This window comes from Trichechus manatus, unplaced genomic scaffold (genome assembly GCF_000243295.1).
Source record: "Trichechus manatus latirostris isolate Lorelei unplaced genomic scaffold, TriManLat1.0 scaffold00003, whole genome shotgun sequence".
In the NCBI taxonomy this organism is placed as follows: Eukaryota; Metazoa; Chordata; class Mammalia; order Sirenia; family Trichechidae; genus Trichechus; species Trichechus manatus.
This window is the reverse complement of record NW_004443939.1, coordinates 14,680,308-14,698,489: the sequence shown is the minus strand read 5'-3', so window position 1 is coordinate 14,698,489 and position 18,182 is coordinate 14,680,308. Positions and strand designations below refer to the sequence as shown.

Below are 18,182 nucleotides of genomic sequence, written 5' to 3'. Positions count from 1 at the left end.
TCCAGCTCCTCTGTGAGAATTTGGGGAAAAGCGGATGACCATAGGAACCAGACGTTCGCGGAGCTTAACCAGTTCCCAACCTCTCCCCTCTGCCGGCGGGGAAACGACTTGAGCTTCACGGCCGAACTGGTGACCAACCAGGGCGTCTGGGCCAGACGGAGGGCCAGGGTCAGAGAAACGCGTCCTGGGCTGCGAACTGCTCGCCGGGGCGCCGCCGCCGCCCCGCCCGTCGGGCGTCTGCCCCGCCTACCCCGAGCGAGGCGGAGCCCCGAGGAGCAAGAGCAGAAGCTGGAGGAGGAGAGGTCGGAGCTGTCTCCAGGAGCCCTTAGAGACCGAGTCTCCGGCGGCGGCAGCTGCGGCGGCGGGACAACGCACGGGCAGGCGAGTGTGTACCGAACGGCGGGCGCGGGTGGCGAGTTGGGTCTCCGCGGGGACTAGCGCGCAGCGCGGGGCGTCGGCCGGCGAGTTCAGGGGCCGCCTCTGAGTTCCCGGGGTTGGGAAGCGAGATGGAGGGAGGGAACGGAGGAAGGAAGGAGGGAAGAGTGTCCCGGAGGGCGGGGACTGCTCTGGGCACCGGGCGCCGGAGAAGGGGTGGGGGAGGGAGGGCGAGAGACACCAATGAGGAGTCCGAGACGGCGCGGGCGAGTCGCTGGGGAGGGCGCTGAGCCCTCGACGGGCGGCGGCCCGAGGGCGCGGGAAGCCGGGGGCCCTTCCGAGCTGGGGACGGAGACGTGGATCCTGGGATGGAGGCGGGGGCAGAGGAAAAGTCTCTCCACTCGCTCCCTTCCTCTCGGGGCCTCGGCTTTGCGCCCCGCGCCAGGTTGGAGAGGCCCCTAGTCTTCTCAGCTCTTTGCTGGCGACGGTGCCAGGTTTTGGGGGAGCCAGCCGAGCAATAGAGTCGCGTGGCGGCATCTAGGGACTAGGGGGGACGCCACGCCCCTCTTGTCTACTTTTTTGCTCTTTCTTGGGACCAGCGGGCGGAGCGCAGTCCTGGAACCCGATCTGCGCTGGGGTCTAGCGGGGAAATAGCGGGTTTCAGGGAGGAGAAGCCAGATCACACATCCCGCAGGGGACCTCGAGCAGTGATTCGGAGACTGCCCTTTTGCACACTTTATTTGCAGATAGTAAGAGGAGGCCAAGGCTCAGACATGAGTCTTGGGTAACATATGTATGTATATATGTATTGCCGGGCACTTAAACTGCGTGAAACGGGTGGCTTTTTTAAAAATTAGGGCGTAGCCATTAAAGCTAATTTTAATTGATATGCCCTAATAAAACCAAGGTCTCCCGACACTCACTTGTCCCTTGCCTTGTGTTTGTATGTTGTAAGCCATTCATAACTTTGGAAAAGGAAGTCGTGATTTTTGTTAAACTCGGCTCCGTGGAGTGAAACTTTGAACACCTCGAAATCTAAGTGAGGGAACTGATGAGGTCTGGCATCTTATGGTCATCCTGGCTCGGGTGTGGTTGTATACAAACAAGTGGACAGAAAAGGAAAATGGCCAAAAACCGGAGAGAAGGGAGGCCCCCTTCCCCCACGTGTCAAGGCACGTTTAATGGCTGCTTCGGTGGAAACAAACCAGGAATGTATTAGATCTCGTGGAGTTGGACAAACTTCACATGATTAGCTTCCTTCCCATCAGTTATTTCCTCTCCCGCCTCTGTCTTTGCCGACGCTGTTTATATTTCCTGGAGCAGTTGTAGCCTCTCCTGACTAGATTGTCTATAATGAATCTCTCGGATGTTGTCAGAAGCAGGGTCTGTGTGTGTGCGTTTTCTATTTTAAAAACGGGGTTTGGCTTTGCTTTTAAAGTATAGTCATCAGACTGCCCCATTGCTGGTGCTTCTCGGCTCTGTGTAAATTATCACCGGATCGTGGACCTCGCCTAGGAGAACCAGGAAGGCAGGCACTGCTAGAAGGACAGGATTGGACTTTACTGTTGCCAAAATAATCCTTCAAGTCAGTAAAAATTCAGTAAGGAGCTGTTTTTTTGTTTTGTTATTTTTTAGCCAAAATGCATATATTAGCAGGCTTCTTTTCCCATAAACAGAAACATGTTATTCACACACACACACACACATACTTTAAAAAAAAATTTCACGTAGATTTCCCTGATGAAAGGACTTTAGGATCAAATGGGTTTAGTTCCTTTACCTTCCCTAACAGTTAACCAGTACCATAAAGTACTTACTGGTTTAGGTCCAAAAAATACTGAACAGTTTTAACTACTGTACATTATAAAAATGATTTAAAAAATGGAGTAGTATTGTTTACTGTGTTTAACCCAAGTGATTCATTAGGTATTGAACCCTGACTGGATTTGTGTAGAAATGTATAACGTGTGAATCTTTTTCACAAGAGACTGAAAAGATGAGTATTATAAAAATAATATTTTCTCTGTGGAAAGCTCCAATCTTATTTGAGAGACCAGCTCTCCAACAATTAGATTTGTGGTGTTGGGCTTGTGTTAGAAAGCATGGGTGGTTTATCAAGTTATGAGAGCAAAGGGTTTTACAGTAAAAAAAAATTAAGGAAATATAAATGGTTAGTTAATGTCAGTTTTTTTGAAGTTGTAAGCCTCTCAGTCAAAAATCTTTCAAAATTAGATTGTCGTTTTATTTTTTTATGTTGAAAACCTCTGACAGAAAAAAGCTTTCAAATTTACAATTATGTTATTTATGGTGTTAGATTTGTATTGGGTGGTTTTTTATGTTTTATATGTCAGCTTAAGCTTAATCTAGAGAGTTAAGGTTTGGAAATCAAGTAAATTTTTGAGGTCCAGCTTGGAAGAGAAGCAGTTGAATGGTGGTTTGGGGTGTGTGGGCTTTGGTGTCAGACAGACCTCGATGGGAGTATTAGTTATGTAACCTTTCTCAGTCTGATCTATAAGATGGGGATAATAGTGATCTCTATCTCATACAGTTTTTTTTTTTTTTTAATTTTTGACATAGTTTATTTCTTTGTTGAGAATATATACAGCAAAACATACACTAATTCAACAGGTTCTGCATGTACAATTTAGTGACATTGATTACATTCTTCAAATTGTGCAGCCTTTTCTGAGTTGTTCCTCCCTCTCTAACGTAAACTCACTGCTCTTTAAGATTCCTATCTAATGTTTTGAGATGCTGTTGTGCATTTGATCCCATATGGAAAGATTTAAAAGAGCATAATGCTCAAGGCAAATCTTTTTTACTAGTGAAACTGAACTATAGTTTGGTTTTCAGATGACTTTGGAGGATATTTCTGGTTTAAGGTTTAAAGATTATCTCTGGGCAATAGTTTCAGGGGTTCATCCACCATCCATGGCTCCAGAATGTCTACAGTCCATGAAAATTTGAAATTCTGTTACGTTGTAGAGTTTTTCTGGAAGTATATGAAACAATCTTGGGAAACTACTATACCTAAGACATACTAAATGCTCAAAATTATTAGGTATTTTACTTATCTATCTTGCACAAGCAGATATTTACTTACTTATCTTGCACAAGCAGCAAGCTGTTGGATAAATTACAAGATGGCAGGTTGAACTGAAAATGCTAGATAGAGCAATTTTAAATTCCAAAGACGGTATCTGATACATAAATAGATCAATACATAGATAGATATAGATATCATATATTTATATGTGTGTACACACACACACGCGCACACACACACACACACACACACACATGCACACACCGGCCCCAACCAAAACATCAGCAGTTCGAATCCACCAGCCGTTCCTTGGAAACCCTCTGGGGCAGTTTTACTCTATTCGATAGCGTTGAACGCAACGGTGTTTTTGTTTTTTAAATATGTATGTGTTATCCTTCTACCACATCAGTATGAGTATTTGTGACTAAAGGATTACTAGTTTTAATATGCTTTTAGTGCTGAAGTTTCAGTCATACAATTAGAGCCAGGTGATCAAAATATTTTGTCAATTATCTTTAAAATTTAAGAGAATTTATGTTTCAAACAGTCATGGTTATTACCCCTGAATAGGAAATTATACCAGGGACAGAAGAAGTATTTGTCTTTAACCAAATCTGATTTTTAATTACAACGTGAAAAAATATGACCCAAGGGTCTCTGGTTATTTACTTTTTCATGTACTGATGTCTAATGCCAACAGATAAGCCATTAAAAAGTGTTTAGGACTGATTATGATTGTTTATTTTTAAATTTTAATGTGAAAATGAATGTTCACTTAATTTGTAGGATCTACTCATCACATCATTGAATCGTTTTCAAAATTTAAAAAATGCTTCCAATTTAAAAGAAACCCTTTTAAGCTGTTGTTTTTCTAATGCACATCAGGTGCACAGAATTGGACTAATTGTAATCTTAAACGCATGTCACAGATGAGCTCTCATTTTACTAATTGTTCCCAAGGGATGCAGAGATGGTGGTTTATAATATTTTTAAATAACTCTAAAGGGTACTATATTATTATGCATGGTTTCTTGCCTATGACATTATACACTGAAATAGCGGAGGGCTTGATTGAATGAACTATTGATTCTTTTCACTCCTAGGACATTATAGATGGAATCCTGGCTCATATTTAATATGTCTGTGCCTCAGTGAGGTGTTGTGAGGAGTAAATCAGTTAATCCACGTAAAGCATTTACAGCAGTGCCCGGCACATAGTCCATGTTCAATAAATATTAACGTTAAATCATCACTTACTGAAATTGTCTTTTTCGTTTTTCTAAATGTTATATGATAAGTATGTATTTTTGAAATAGTAAACCAATGACAGAAAATTTTAATATTTCTCAAAATTCTAAAAAAACCGTAACTTAAAAAATGCTTACAAAGTAGGAGAGTATAATTAGGTAACTGTCATTGCATCTCCTAGATGTGAAGTGGATTGCAGTATTTCTTTAATTTGTTCAAACAAAATTATTCTTTTAGATCTCAATCCTATTTTCCTTTTTTTTTTTAAATTTTCTATTGTGCATTAGGTGAAAGGTTACAGAGCAAATTAGTTTCCCGTTTGATAGTTTGTCCATAAGGTATTCCATAACATTGGTTTCATTCCCCACAGTGTGTCAACACTCTCCCCATTTCAATCCTAGGTTCCCTGTTTCCTTTCGTGCTGATTTTTTATCCCTTCCTGCCTTCTCATCTTTGCTTTTTGGCAGATGTCACTCTTTTGATCTCGCATAATTGATTGCTATTTTCCTTTTATATTAGAAATTTAAAGAGTCGGTAACCCGTAAAGTCCATGTTATGATAGGGTAAGTAGGGGAAAGGCAGTGTGCACAGTCACGGTGCATCATTACAGTTACAACTGGGTTAAAAGGATTTTTTTTAATAGAAAAAAAGGCTGACAGAAAATATAGATAAGTAAGTGGTGGGATTATGGTGCTCCCCCCCTTTTTTCCTCCCACTTTCCCCAATGAACATGTATATATAATAAGTAATTAATGTAACAGTTACCTAGTAAATATTCTGATTTATTGACCACAAATAGTAGGATTTTCTTGTTTTGACAAAATAAATAATAACCAGCTTGCCTGTCCCTTAAAGATCTTTAAGTTAAATGTCAGAACCTTCATAGTGAGAATTGCTGACGCTGAACAGGTTTTGGAGGAGCTTCCAGACTAAAGGTGGGCTAGGAAGAACGTCCTGGTGATCACCTTCTGGAAATTAGCCAGTGAAGACTCTCTTCATCACAAGGGTCCAAGCTGCAGCTGATCATGGGCATGGTGCAGGACTGGGCAGTATTTCATTCTGTTGTGGTTAGGGTCATCTTGAGTTGCCAGCTAGATGCCAGCACCACCACCACCACAGCAACAGAGAGGCCCTTACAGAAGTTTGTAGGTTTATCTTCATAAAAGATGTTTGAAAAATCCAGAGTGGGTAATTATAATCTGCATATAGACCAAGTCCACCAAGCTTGACTTTATGGAAGTTGTCACTGCTGAGATCCAGGCCCTCTATGAACGAACATGCGTTTGTACAGCACCTTCAGTGTATCAGACATCTCGGAGGTAATAATGAGTAGGACATAGGCTCTCTAAGTTTCACAGGAAAGTTTAATGTATAAAAAATAATTACAGTATAATTGGGTGACCCCACGTGTTGAGCTTTTCTACATATTAGGCCCTGTTCTAAGACCCTTACATATATTATCTTGCTTAGTCCTCACAAAAGCCCATATGAGCAAGCTAAGGTTTTCTAAAGGTTCGAGCCTTGCTGAAGTGGTAAAACCAGAATTTGATCCAGAGTTGTTCTAATTCAGAACCACAGTGGAGGTACCTCTAGCTAGAGATGAGGGTGAAGAGGGCATTATAGAAGAAGTTAAATTTAAAAGCTGTAAATCAAACCAAAGGAAATATGAGGAGAGAGCTCCTTTTAGGAGTTAGATAATCCACCTGAGAGAATTTTCCGTGTCTCTCATTGAGCTTACCCCTCTCCAGGCATGGAAGTTGAAGCTTCCAAAATTGCTGCAGAGATCCAGTCGACCTGAAGTACTGCAGAGACCCAGTCCTCAGTGACCTGTGAAGTGCACCTCTGGATTCCTAGAGGGGACCTTGATAGTACAGATGAAGGAGCTGTCCTGCTGCCAACCTCCCAATGTGTCTTCTTTTAGGAAAGGAGAGTAGTGAGCAGGTAGTTTGGATCCAAGGGCAGAAAGTAGAGGTGATTTGATTGGAGGTAACTTATAACTGGAATATTCGGTTTATTGCCAAGTTGCTCTTGAAAATCATTCCTAGTGTCACTTAAATGTTTGGTTTAACATGTCAGGCTTTATTGGGTATCGTAAAAGTGCTTAACTGTGAGTGTCTGGCTGCCGTCCTCTGACAAGGAGGATTTTTGTCTTTTTTTTAATGGGTCTGCATTTCAGAGGATTACTGTACAATAAAAATCAGAGTGTTGCAGACTGTTAAGATTTTTGATACTTTCAACCCTGCTGCAGGATTAGTAGCTGAAAGAACTTCTAGGTTGGTCTACCTTAGTGAATCAGTTGCTGAGCATCTTTTGTGATTCTCACATTTATTGATTATAAGTGGTGACGTTGGGGCTAGAGGGGCAGGAGGCCTTGTATTCCATGTGCTTTCTTACAGAATAGGCTACCGTTTCCCGTGCAGTCCGGGTCACGTAGTTAACATACAAGACCCCCTCTTGTTGACTGAGGAGAGAAGCTAAGCTCTGATTCACTTGGGGTTGGCATGATCACAAATGCTCACTGGAGGGGCCCTGAATTGGTCATCACTATTACGTGTATAGAGTTGCCTTCATTCAGAACAGCTGATGCAAACGCACATGAGTCCATTGGGGTGGAATCTTCACTGGATGTATAATAGTCAGTCTTTTATTTAGCTGCAGATGCTGCCAGCCAAGATGTCCCTGACCACTGGGCATTAAGCCCTTAGCCTCCACTGGGACCCTTTGACTTAGACCCCAAGCTTACAGTGACCTCACATTTTGTCTGTTTATCGAGGAGCAATTATTGTTGAGCAGCATATGGCTTCTCCTCAAATGAAGATTCAAACTGAAATCCATTAAATCCCAATGAGAGCTAAAATCCAAAACTGCTTGGACCTTATTGAGGCTCTCAGAAAAGCAAGATAAAAGCATCGTAGCTGGTTTATTCAACCAGAATCACAAGCAAATTGGAAAAAGTTGAAACCAGCAGACTTGGTGTCTGACCTGTACCTAGACCAACTAAACCTTTTGAATTATTAGACCATGGCCTGCACATTGGACCATGGGGCTTTGCATGGATGTGTAAGGCCATGATTGACTGCTCAGAGAAGTCATCAGGGGTGGGTTGGATGTCTGGCCAAGAAGCGGAGAGGTTGCTTTGTGTCTTCTTGACAGTGCTGCCTTGAACTGTCGTACTGGTTGTTCACTGCACAAGGATGCCTGGCCAAGGAGGCAAGTAGGGGCTGAAATCTGCTCAACAAGTCCTGTATCTTGGATTAGAACTACCTCTGCCAGAAAGAAGGGACACTTCTTTCTGACTCCATCAAGCCAGCAAGACTAGGTCCACTTGGAGGGGTTGCTTTTTTTCTAACTTGCACAAAGGCACAAACATTGTGGCCAGCAGTGGCTCTACCTCTCAAGGCCCTTTCAGCCACAATAACCTTCCAAAGCCATGAGCCAGCAGGGCCTGGCCCATAGTGAGTGCTCAATAAATGCCGTTGGAATGAAGGAATAAAACTATGTTCTCTGCAGTGTATGCCAGCAAGGCAGCAAGGCACGTGAGCCGATGTTCTTTTTTAATCAAAAAAAGTAAAATAGATTATATCTGCTCAGGAGCTCATTTTCAGTGGTGATCATTCTCTTTGATGGGCTTCTTCCTAAGGGGCAGGTAATGACTAAGCAGTTGAGGTTGTTATTGTTTACTGTTAGTTGAACCCCAATGACAGAGTATTGTCTGATATGGTCTGGGTTCCCTGCACCCCTTATGCAGTCTGCCTGATGAAGGGGATGCAGTGGTGACTCCTAGGAATGTGAAAAGAGATTGATGTTATTTATTGGCCAGCTGTGGGCCTTCTCCTTGGGGACAGGATGCAGACATCTGTGGGCTGCAGGAGCCTTTGGAACTTACATGCTTCTTGCAGAAAAGGACTTTTGTAGTTTGGAGTAAGAAGTGGGGCAGGTTTGGGGAAGCCTTGTGGCCAAAACTTCCAAAAACTGAGAAAGGGAGTTTGTCTGTATTCCTTTTGTCCCAGCTGGCAATTCTGGCATGCTTTCTGTTTTAAATTGATCCCTTAGAAAGCCTGCTATCAGAATTAACTTCCTCTTCTGACACCTCTCCTTGGAAGCAATTACATAGCAGGTAGGATGGGCCATGTTTAGTGGGTCTAACTGCTAAAGCCAAAAAAACAAAACAAAACAAAAATCAAACCCATTGCCATCAAGTCTATTCTGACTCATGGTGACCCCGTGTGTGTCAGAGTAGAACTGCGCTAGTAGGAATTTCAGTGCTGTAATCTTTATGAAGTCGATTGCCAGGTTTTTTTCCGTGGCGCTGCTAGGTGGATTCAGACCACTAAGGCAGTGGTTCTCAAATGTCTAACTCTAATATCTAAGGGTAGATATAAAGGTGGTGGTTGGTACTTAGGTCCTTGGCCTTGTATTTTATGGAGAGACTGCATCTTATTAAAAAAGCCAACAGGTGAAGAAACTTGAAAGCCTTTCACATTTCATCTGGTTAAATGCAGCCATCTTCAGTCAGACTCAAATTCTCCAAACAGAAATACCAGGATATGACCATTCGTAACAAGGATCCACTATAGAATTTTTCTAAATCGCAAACTCACCTGTTGCATTTACAGTGCGATTTGATTTTACAAAATGCTGGGAGTCTCAACTTTTTAGGAATCTCTCTGTTGAATTAAGCAGAATACTCCAGCACATGCTTTGCCCTCTTTTTTAACATAAATATTTTATGAGCAGCATGCTTCAGCCATTACTGTCTAAATCCAGAAAGTAAATAAAGGCTCCTGGCAAGTGGCCTGGGAGGTAATCCTAGTGTGTCTATCTTTGCTTCCCATTTACCTACAGTTCTCTGACTTCCTTCTGGCTGTAATAAATATCATTGGGGCTCCAGGCCACCCACACCCAGCAGGTGATATAAAACAGGTCGGAGGACAGGCTCTGCATGCTCACTTGTGTGTTCACCTCCTGAACTCTGGACTGAGGTTTCTCTGACTTACTGACGCCCATGTGAGACATTACCTGCCTAAACCCAGGCTTCTTAAACCCCATGTTGTGAGCTGGACTCCTCCTTAGCTTTGCTTTTTCCAAACTGGTCTTGTCCTGTCTTTGACACTCCTTTGAAAAATAGCTTATACAACCTCATCATTGAAAAAGAAAAGGTAATATATTTATATGGTCAAAAAAAACCTCACAGTCATATATATAAAAAGGTGTTATTGTTAGCTGCCTTCAAGTTGGGCCCTGACTCTTGGTGACCTCATGTACAATTGAACGAAATGCTGCCCAGTCCTGAGCCATCCCCATGATTGACTGCAGATCAGCCCATTGTGATCCATAGGATTTTCATTGGCTGATTTTCAGAAGTGGATAACCAGGCCTTTCTTCCTAGTCTGTCTTAGTCTGGAAGCTCTCCTGAAACCTGCTCAGCATCATAGCAACATGTAAGCCTCCACTGACGGATGGGTGGTGGCGGTGGCTGCACATGAAATGCATTGACCAGGAATTGAACCCAGGTCTCCTGCATAGAAGGCAAGAATTTGACCACTGTTCTGGAATTAAGGTCCTTAATCAGTTGATTTTGAGTTAATCAAAAGGGAGATTATCCTGGGTGGGCCTGACCTAATCAGGTCAGCTCTTTAAAAGAATATCTAGAGGTCAAAGAGATTCTCCTGCTGGCCTTAAAGAAGAAGCAGGCTGCCATGTGTTCTAGAGCTGCAAGGAAATAAATTCTGCTAACAGCAACTGGAAGAGACCCCAGTAACTGAAAGAGGAGCCTCAGATGAGACCACATCCCCAGTGAAGACCTCGACTCCAGCCTTGTGAGACCCTGAGCACAGAGTCTAGCTAGGCTATACCTGGACTCCTGACCCCAAGAAACTCTGAGATTATAAATGTATGTTGTATAAACCAAAAAAAAAAAAGAATTCTACCACTGAACCACCAATGTTCCCATGTAAAAAGATAAACACTGAGAAGTCTTGCTCCCATCCCATCCCCATCCATGCTTTTCCCTCACTCTCTACAGGTAGCAACTTTTATTAATCTCTTGTACAAAATACAACCAAATACGAATATATCTTTTTATTCTCCTCCCTTTCATAAAAGATGGTTTGTTACATGCTCTTTTCATTTAGCAGTATGTCTGGGTGATCTCTCTTTATCAGCATAGAACTCCCCCAGGTTCTTTTTTTAAACAATGTAACAGTTTTCCATTGTGTGTAGGTACCACAGTTCATTCAATCGTCTATTCAACCAATCGTCTATTGCTGGAGCTTTGGGTTGTTTCCAGTCTTTTGCTAAACAAACAGTGCTGTGATGAATAAACATTTATTAAGTCATTTTGCTTTTTACAGATATACCTAAAGGATTGGTTCCCAGAAGTGGGACTGCTGAATCACAGAGCAAATGTCTTTATAATTCCCCTCCGGAAGGGTAGAGCCATTTTGCCCGTCCATCATCAAGGCGGTGGACTGCCTATGCCCCCACAACCCCACCAGGAAAAACTGTTGTCAGCTCTTTTTATTTTTGCTAACCTGGTTGCTGAGAAATGGTAACTTACAGTAGTTTTAAATTTTCTAGTTAGGAGTGACGTTGAGGTTTGGGGCCATTTGTACACCTTTTCGTGGTCACTGTGACCTGTAGATCCTCTGGTGGGCATTTGTTGCCTTTTCCTTCTTATTTAAGCAAGTCTCTTGTGTACATTTCTGCCAGAATCTCTTAAATACAGACTTAAGAATGTGATGGCTCTTTTGGGCCCAAGAATAGAGTGGGCTGCCAAATTGTCTTTGCCCATGCAAAATCTAGAGAAGTGGAAAGTAGGGTTTTATGCCAGTTGCTAATGTCTGAATTATAAATAGTTTTCGGCTAATGGTATTATTAAACTGGGACTTCTCCAAAACCATTCTGAAGATGATCTTCTAGTCTAGAATTTCTCTCTCTCAAACAAAAACAAATGAGAAAGAGAGCAGTCGAGAGAGAGATTGAGAATTGGTAAATTCCAGTGGTATTTTCTGCAGAATCTTTTCAGAAATCTAGCTTTTCCATTTACACGTATCTCCTGAAAGAAGGTTGCGTATGTCACATTTGTTCACCCACTGAATTGGGCTCCTGTTCTCCTTTTGATTCCACCAGCAGAGAGGTGGCTTCTCTATTTCCAAGGTGAATGAAAGATGAAAGTAAAAATACAATGTAAGCAGACACGCCCGAGTTCAGAATTCTACGAAGGGAATGAGGTTCGAACTGCAGAGAATCATTTTTCTTTCAGCAATGCTTCCCAGTCACCTATTGGGATACTATTTTAATATAAAATGAATTTTCATCTTTTTAAAAATGAAATTCCATTGAAAGAGAGGGAAATCATGGTTTGCTAAAAAGGTAGTTGTGGTTTTATTTGTTTTTAGGAATTTGTATGAGGCAGTCTTGCATAAAGTTGGCATGTATTTCCATCAAAAAAAAAAAAGGCAAAATAGCAACAAACTCTTTCTCAGAATTCCCACATTAGCAGCAGTCCATGGAAGATCTAAAAAAAAAAGGATCTTCTCTTGCAGGCCCAGCACTCTATTTCTCTTCAACTCCTGAATATGTTGTTAATTTCTTTTGTGAAAGTCAGTTTAAGGCTATCTGGATGCTGTTTTTCTTCTAGCACTTACGTCTATCTGTGGCCATACTGTCTGTCTCCCCTGACATAGTGTCGGCTCCGTTAGGACAGACTCTTTGTTATTCTGTCGTTAGTACTTAGTCCCTAGCACCTTTTGGTGCTCATCCTGCTAAGGGCAGGTACCTTCTGGACCCAGCTGCATCTTTGTGATTAACTGTATTAAGGATCACAAGTCAGACACGGGCCTGGGGAGGTCATGTCAGTCATTCCTCGGTCTTTCGGCAGGATACTGTAGTTGTTGAGAGCTCTCTAGCAGCACATATGATGGTTTAGAGCTTGAGCTGGCAGTCTGAATGACCTGGGCAAGTTGGCTAACCTCTCAGATTCTCTGCCCATTTGTAAAGTAGATAATAACACAACATATCATCAAATCTAGGTCCCTGGCTGGTGCGAACGGTTTGCGCTCACCTGCTAATTCAAAGGTTGGCGGTTCAAACCCACCCAGTGGTGCCAAGGAAGAAAGGTCTGGCAGTCTGCTTCCGTATAGTTTACAGCCAAGAAAACCATATGGAGCAGTTCTGTAACCCATGGGGCCACCATGAGTAGGAACTAACTCATTGGCAAAGGGAGATCATCAAATCTAAGATACCATTGATTTTGAGGTGCATACCATTATTTTATGTGCCACTAAGAAAGAAAAAAAAAAATGCTGCCATGAAACTGTAGCCCACGTCAATTTTAAGAGTATATTAGTTTTCTATTGCTGCCATAACAACTTACCACAACTTTAGCAGCTTAAAACAGCACAGATTTACTGCTTACAGTTCAGTAGGTTAGAAGTCCGGGTGGGCCTGGCTGGTTTCTCTGCTCTGGATTTCACAGGGTCTAAATCAAGGTGCGAGCTGGGCTGGCCTCTTATCAGGAGGCTTCGGGAAGAATCTGCTTCAGGCCCATTCAGGTTCCTTATGATTGTAGGAGTGTGGCCCCCATCTCTTGCTGGCTGTCAGCTGGGGACCAGCCCTCCGCTCCTAGAGAGCTCTCTCCTGCCCTTGCTTGTAGCAAACCCTTCTCCCACTAGGAACCTCTCTGACTATCCTCCTGCCAAATCTCTCAGCCTCCAGCCAGAGAAAGTTCTCTGCTTCCAAGGACTCATGTGATATAAGCCCACCTGGATACTCCAGGATAGTCCCCCTGTATTACGGTCTGTAACTTTAATCACATCTGCAAAGTCTCTTGTCATGTAATGTAACCTTTTCAGGAGCTCCAGGGACACCCTTGTGGATCTCTTCTGCCTACCACAAAGAGTCATTCCAATTTCAGGGATGCTAAAATGTGAATAAAATACATCTTTTAGAATTGATGATACACAGTCTTGGGATTAAGGAATGGTGGTGTTAATGTACGTAAAGCACTCAGCATGGTAATAGTAAGTCCTCGGGTGTTAACTGTTGTTTAATTATAATTATGATTATAGTGCTCAGGTAATATCCATCAACTTTATCCTCAATTGAAGTTATTCATATAGTTAAATGCATTCGACAAACACTGATTGAGAGAGTATAATCTACTGACAATTAATTTGACGTGTTAATGATACTCTCTGAGCCCCAGCTGTGTACTACATGTACTAGGAGCTTTACATACACCTTCTCACTTTTTACAACTGTGTGAGGTAGGTAGGTTATACTGGCTCCATTTACAGGTGAAGAAGCAGGCTCGAAGATACTTGTTTGAAGGTATTGGTTGAATACTGTGTGTAAGTTACGGCCACAGTAGTGAATGGTGGTGGTATCTTGATTTGAATCCAGGTCTGCCTGACTCTGAAGTTGGTGCTCTTTTTGTGGCACCACGTTGCCTCTGTCACGGTCCCTGAAGGTACAGGGAACATCAAGAAAAGAGCAACAGCAGAGATGTCCACCAAGTGTGTGGGCTGGAGGGGCAGCCTGCTGGAAGGGGGATAAACACAAGGAGGTGACGTATTGCTCTGTGACACCCCTCTTGTACTCAGATGTTTCTTTTCTATGAACCGTTCAGCTTATTCAGGGCAAAGTTCCATCTATTCATCCTTTTTCAGTTTTTAACAAACACCAAAATGGTTTTTTTATTGTAAAAATACATATAGCACAACATTTGCCAGTGCAGTTTTTCACATGTACAGTTTAGTGACACCAGTTAACATTGATCGTCTTGTACAACTGATACACAAAGTTCCTTGAGTGAAAAACACATTAACAAGATAAATTCAGAAAGGGCTGAGTACTGTGAAGGCACCAAAACAGAGGATGAAGGTCGAGAGAGATGGGTTGGGGACATTGGAGGCTGCCTCAGCAAAGGTGCTCAGGGAAGACCACTCCGAGGAGGTGACATTTGAGCTGTCCTGAATAATGAGGAGCTAGCCTGGTAAAATCAGGGAGAAGAGCATTCCAGGTAGAGGGGACAGCAAGGCCTTGAGATAGGAATGAGCTTAGTGTGTTTGAGGACAAGAAAGGAGCCCTGGTGGCACAGTGGTTAAAGCACCCAGCTGCAAACTGAAGGGTTGGCAATTCAAACTTAGAAGCTGCTCCATGGGAGAAAGATTTGATAGTCTGCTACCATAAAGATTTACAGCCTTGGAAATGGGACAGTTTTACTCTGTCCTGTAATGTAGCTGTGAGTCGGATTTGACTCAACAGCATTGGGTTTGGGTTTCTTTAATGTGGTGGAAGCATAAAGAATGAATTCATGGTGGGAGATGAGTTTCCAGAAGTAGGCTGGGGCCAGATCATGGAGGCCATTGTAGGCCGTTGTAAATTGTCTGGATTAAATGAAAATGCAAACAAGACATCGCTGAAAAATCCAGTGCTTTCTGTTTAGAGATAAGCTGTAGAGAGCAGGGAGTATGGTATCCTGAATATATGCTATGTGTTACTTTCAAAGGAAGGAATGTTTAGGGTTAGGGAACTCCTGCTTTTTAAATTATATGCTGTGTGTTATCTTTAGAGGGAGGAAAGTTTTGGATTGGAGAACTCCTGCTGTTTAAACTATTTTAAGTACAACAGGAACAATGGGGAAAAGAGAAGAGGAGGAAAGTGGCTTAGAAGAACTAGGGTAAAAATAGTAACTACCTGAATTCAATAAACTATGGTAAGATCAAAGTCTCTAGAATTCTCCCAAGACACAAGTATTCCCAACTGCAGATTGTCTATTTTAAGCTCTTCAAATTCAGGTAGATATTGTCTAAAACTGATCTCATTGTCTTCCCCTCAAAACCTGTTTTTCTTCTGCCTTCTCTAAATCAGTTAAAGACATCTCCATTCACCTGAGGCATCCCAAACTTCTCCCGCTTCAGTTCACTCCAGCTCCACTGTCGCCTCTGCCCACATCCAAAATGCACCACATCTGTTTCCTAACTAGGCTACTGGGAGGCACAAATGGTTACGCTCTCGGCTGCTAATGGAAAGGTTGGCGGTTCAAGTCTACCTAAAGGTACCTCAGAAGAAAGGCCTGGTGGTTTACTTCTGGAAAATCAGCTATTGAAAACCCTATTGAGTGTCTTTTTAAACTAAATAACAGTTTAGCTTAACTAGTAAAAAAAAAAAAAAAAAAAAATGAAACAGGTAAACAGTCAAATACCTTTGCATAGTCAGTAAAACAAGTAAACATCTTTCGGTATTCTCTGCTTTTAGTCAGGATCCATCTGACATCAGTAGTGATATCCCTGCTTCCACATCCTCTTCTGAATCTGGCTTGAATTTCTGGCAGTTTCCTGTCGATATACTGCTGCAGCCGCTTTTCAATGATCTTCAGCAAAGTTTTAACTTGCGTGTGATATTAATGATATTGTTCAATAGTTCCACATTTGGTTGGATCACCTTTCTTGGGAATAGGCATAAATATGGATCTATTCCAGTCGGTTGGTCAGGTAGCTGTTTTCCAAATTTCTTGGCATAGACGAGTGAGCACTTCCAGCTCTGCATCTGTTTGTTGAAACATCTCAGTTGATAATCCATCAGTTCCTGGAGCCTTGTTTCTTGCCAGTGCCTTCAGTGCAGCTCGGACTTTTTCCTTCAGTACAGTTGGTTCCTGATCATGTGCTACATCTTGAAATGGTTGAACATCGACCAATTCTTTTTGGTATAATGACTCTGTGTATTCCTTTCATCTTCTTTTGATGCTTCCTGCATCGTTTAATAGAATCCTTCACAATTACAACTTGAGGCTTGAATTTTTTCTTCATTTCTTTCAGCTTGAGAAATGCTGAGCATGTTCTTCCCTTTTGGTTTTCTATCTCCAGCTCTTTGCACACGTCACTATAATACTTTACATTGTTTTCTCGAGCCGCCCTTTGAAATCTTCTGTTCAGTTCTTTTACTTCATCATTTCTTACTTTTGCCTTAGCTGCTCGACATTCAAGAGCAAGTTTTAGAGTCTCTTCTAACATCCATTTTGGTCTTTCCTTTCTTTCCTGTTGTCTTTTTTTTTTTTTCTTTTTAAATTTTTTCCCATACAAAAACTTATATGTACGTTGTTATGTGACTCTAATTGCTCTCCCCATACTGTGACAGCACACTCCTCCTTTCCACCCCTGATTCCTCATGTCTATTCAAGCAGCTCCTAACCCTCTCTGCCTTCCCGTCTCACCTCCGGACAGAAGCTGCCCGTTTAGTCTCTTGTATCTGCTTGAGCTGAGGCATACTCCTCACGAGTATCACTTTATGTCCCACAGTCCAGTCCAATCCCTGTCTGAAAACTTGGCCTCGGAAATTGTTTTAGTTCTGGGCTGATAAGAGAATCCAGGGGCCATGCCTTCAAGGGTTCCTCCAGTCTCAGTCAGACCATTAAGTCTGGTCTTCTTATTAGAGATTGAGCTCTGCACCCCACCTTTCTCCTGCTCCATCCAGGACTTTCTGTTGTGTTCCCTGTCAGGGCGGTCATTGGTGGTAGCCTGGCACCATCTAGTTCTTCTGGTCTCAGGCTGATGAAGTCTCTGGTTTATGTGGCTCTTTCTGTCTTTTGGGCTACTACTTTCCTTGTTTCTTTGGTGTTCTTCATTCTCCTTTATTCCATGTGGTTGGGACCAATTGATGCATCTTAGATGGCCGCTTGCAAGCTTTTAAGACCCCAGATGCCACTCACCAAAGTAGGATGCAGAACATTTTCTTAATAAGCTTTGTTATGCGAGTTGAACTAGATGTCCCCTGAAAGCATGGTCCCCAGACCCCTACCCCTGCTACTTTGTCCCTCAAAGTGCTTGATTATATTCAGGAAACTTCTTAGCTTTGATTTAGTCCAGTTGTGCTGACTTCCCCTGTAGTGTGTGCTGTCCTTCCCTTCATGTAAGATAATTCTTATCTACTATGTAGTTAGTAAATAACCCTTACCCTCCTTCCCCACCCCCCTCACCATCAAAGAATGTTGTCTTCTGTCTTTAAACCTTTTCTTAAGTTCTTATAATAGTGGTCTTATACAATATTTGTCCTTGTGTGTGACTGACTAAAGTCAGTCAGCATAATGACCTCCAGCTTCCTCCATGTTCTGTTTCACAGCTTCATCATTGTTCTTTATTGTTGCATGGTAATCCATTGTGTGGATATACCATAATTTGTTTATCCATTCATCCGTTGATGAGCACCTAGATTGTTTCCATCTTTTTGCTATTGTGGACAGTGCTGCAGTGAACATGGGTGTGCATGTATCTATTTGTCTGACGGCTGTTATTTCTGTAGGATATATTCCAAGGAACAGGATAGCTGGATCGTATGGTACTTCTATTTCTAGTTTTTTAAGGAAGCACCAAATTGATTTTCAAAGTGGTTGTACCATTTTACCTTCCCACTAACAGTGTATAAGTGCTCCAGTCTCTCCACAGCCTCTCCAGCATTTATTATTTTGTATTTTTGGATTAATGCTAGCCTTGTTGGGGTGAGATGATATCTC

General features: G+C 42.4%; 1 protein-coding gene across 1 annotated transcript in view; it reads left to right on the top strand.

Moving 5' to 3' along the window:
- The first annotated feature begins 259 nt into the window (after window positions 1–259).
- The window catches only part of GNG12 (G protein subunit gamma 12), a 153,622-nt gene continuing 135,699 nt past the window's right edge, over window positions 260–18,182 (top strand). Inside the window, exon 1 of the mRNA XM_023730949.1 lies at window positions 260–385. The gene's annotated coding sequence lies outside the window, so the exon portion shown is untranslated. The remainder of the gene's footprint in view (window positions 386–18,182) is intronic.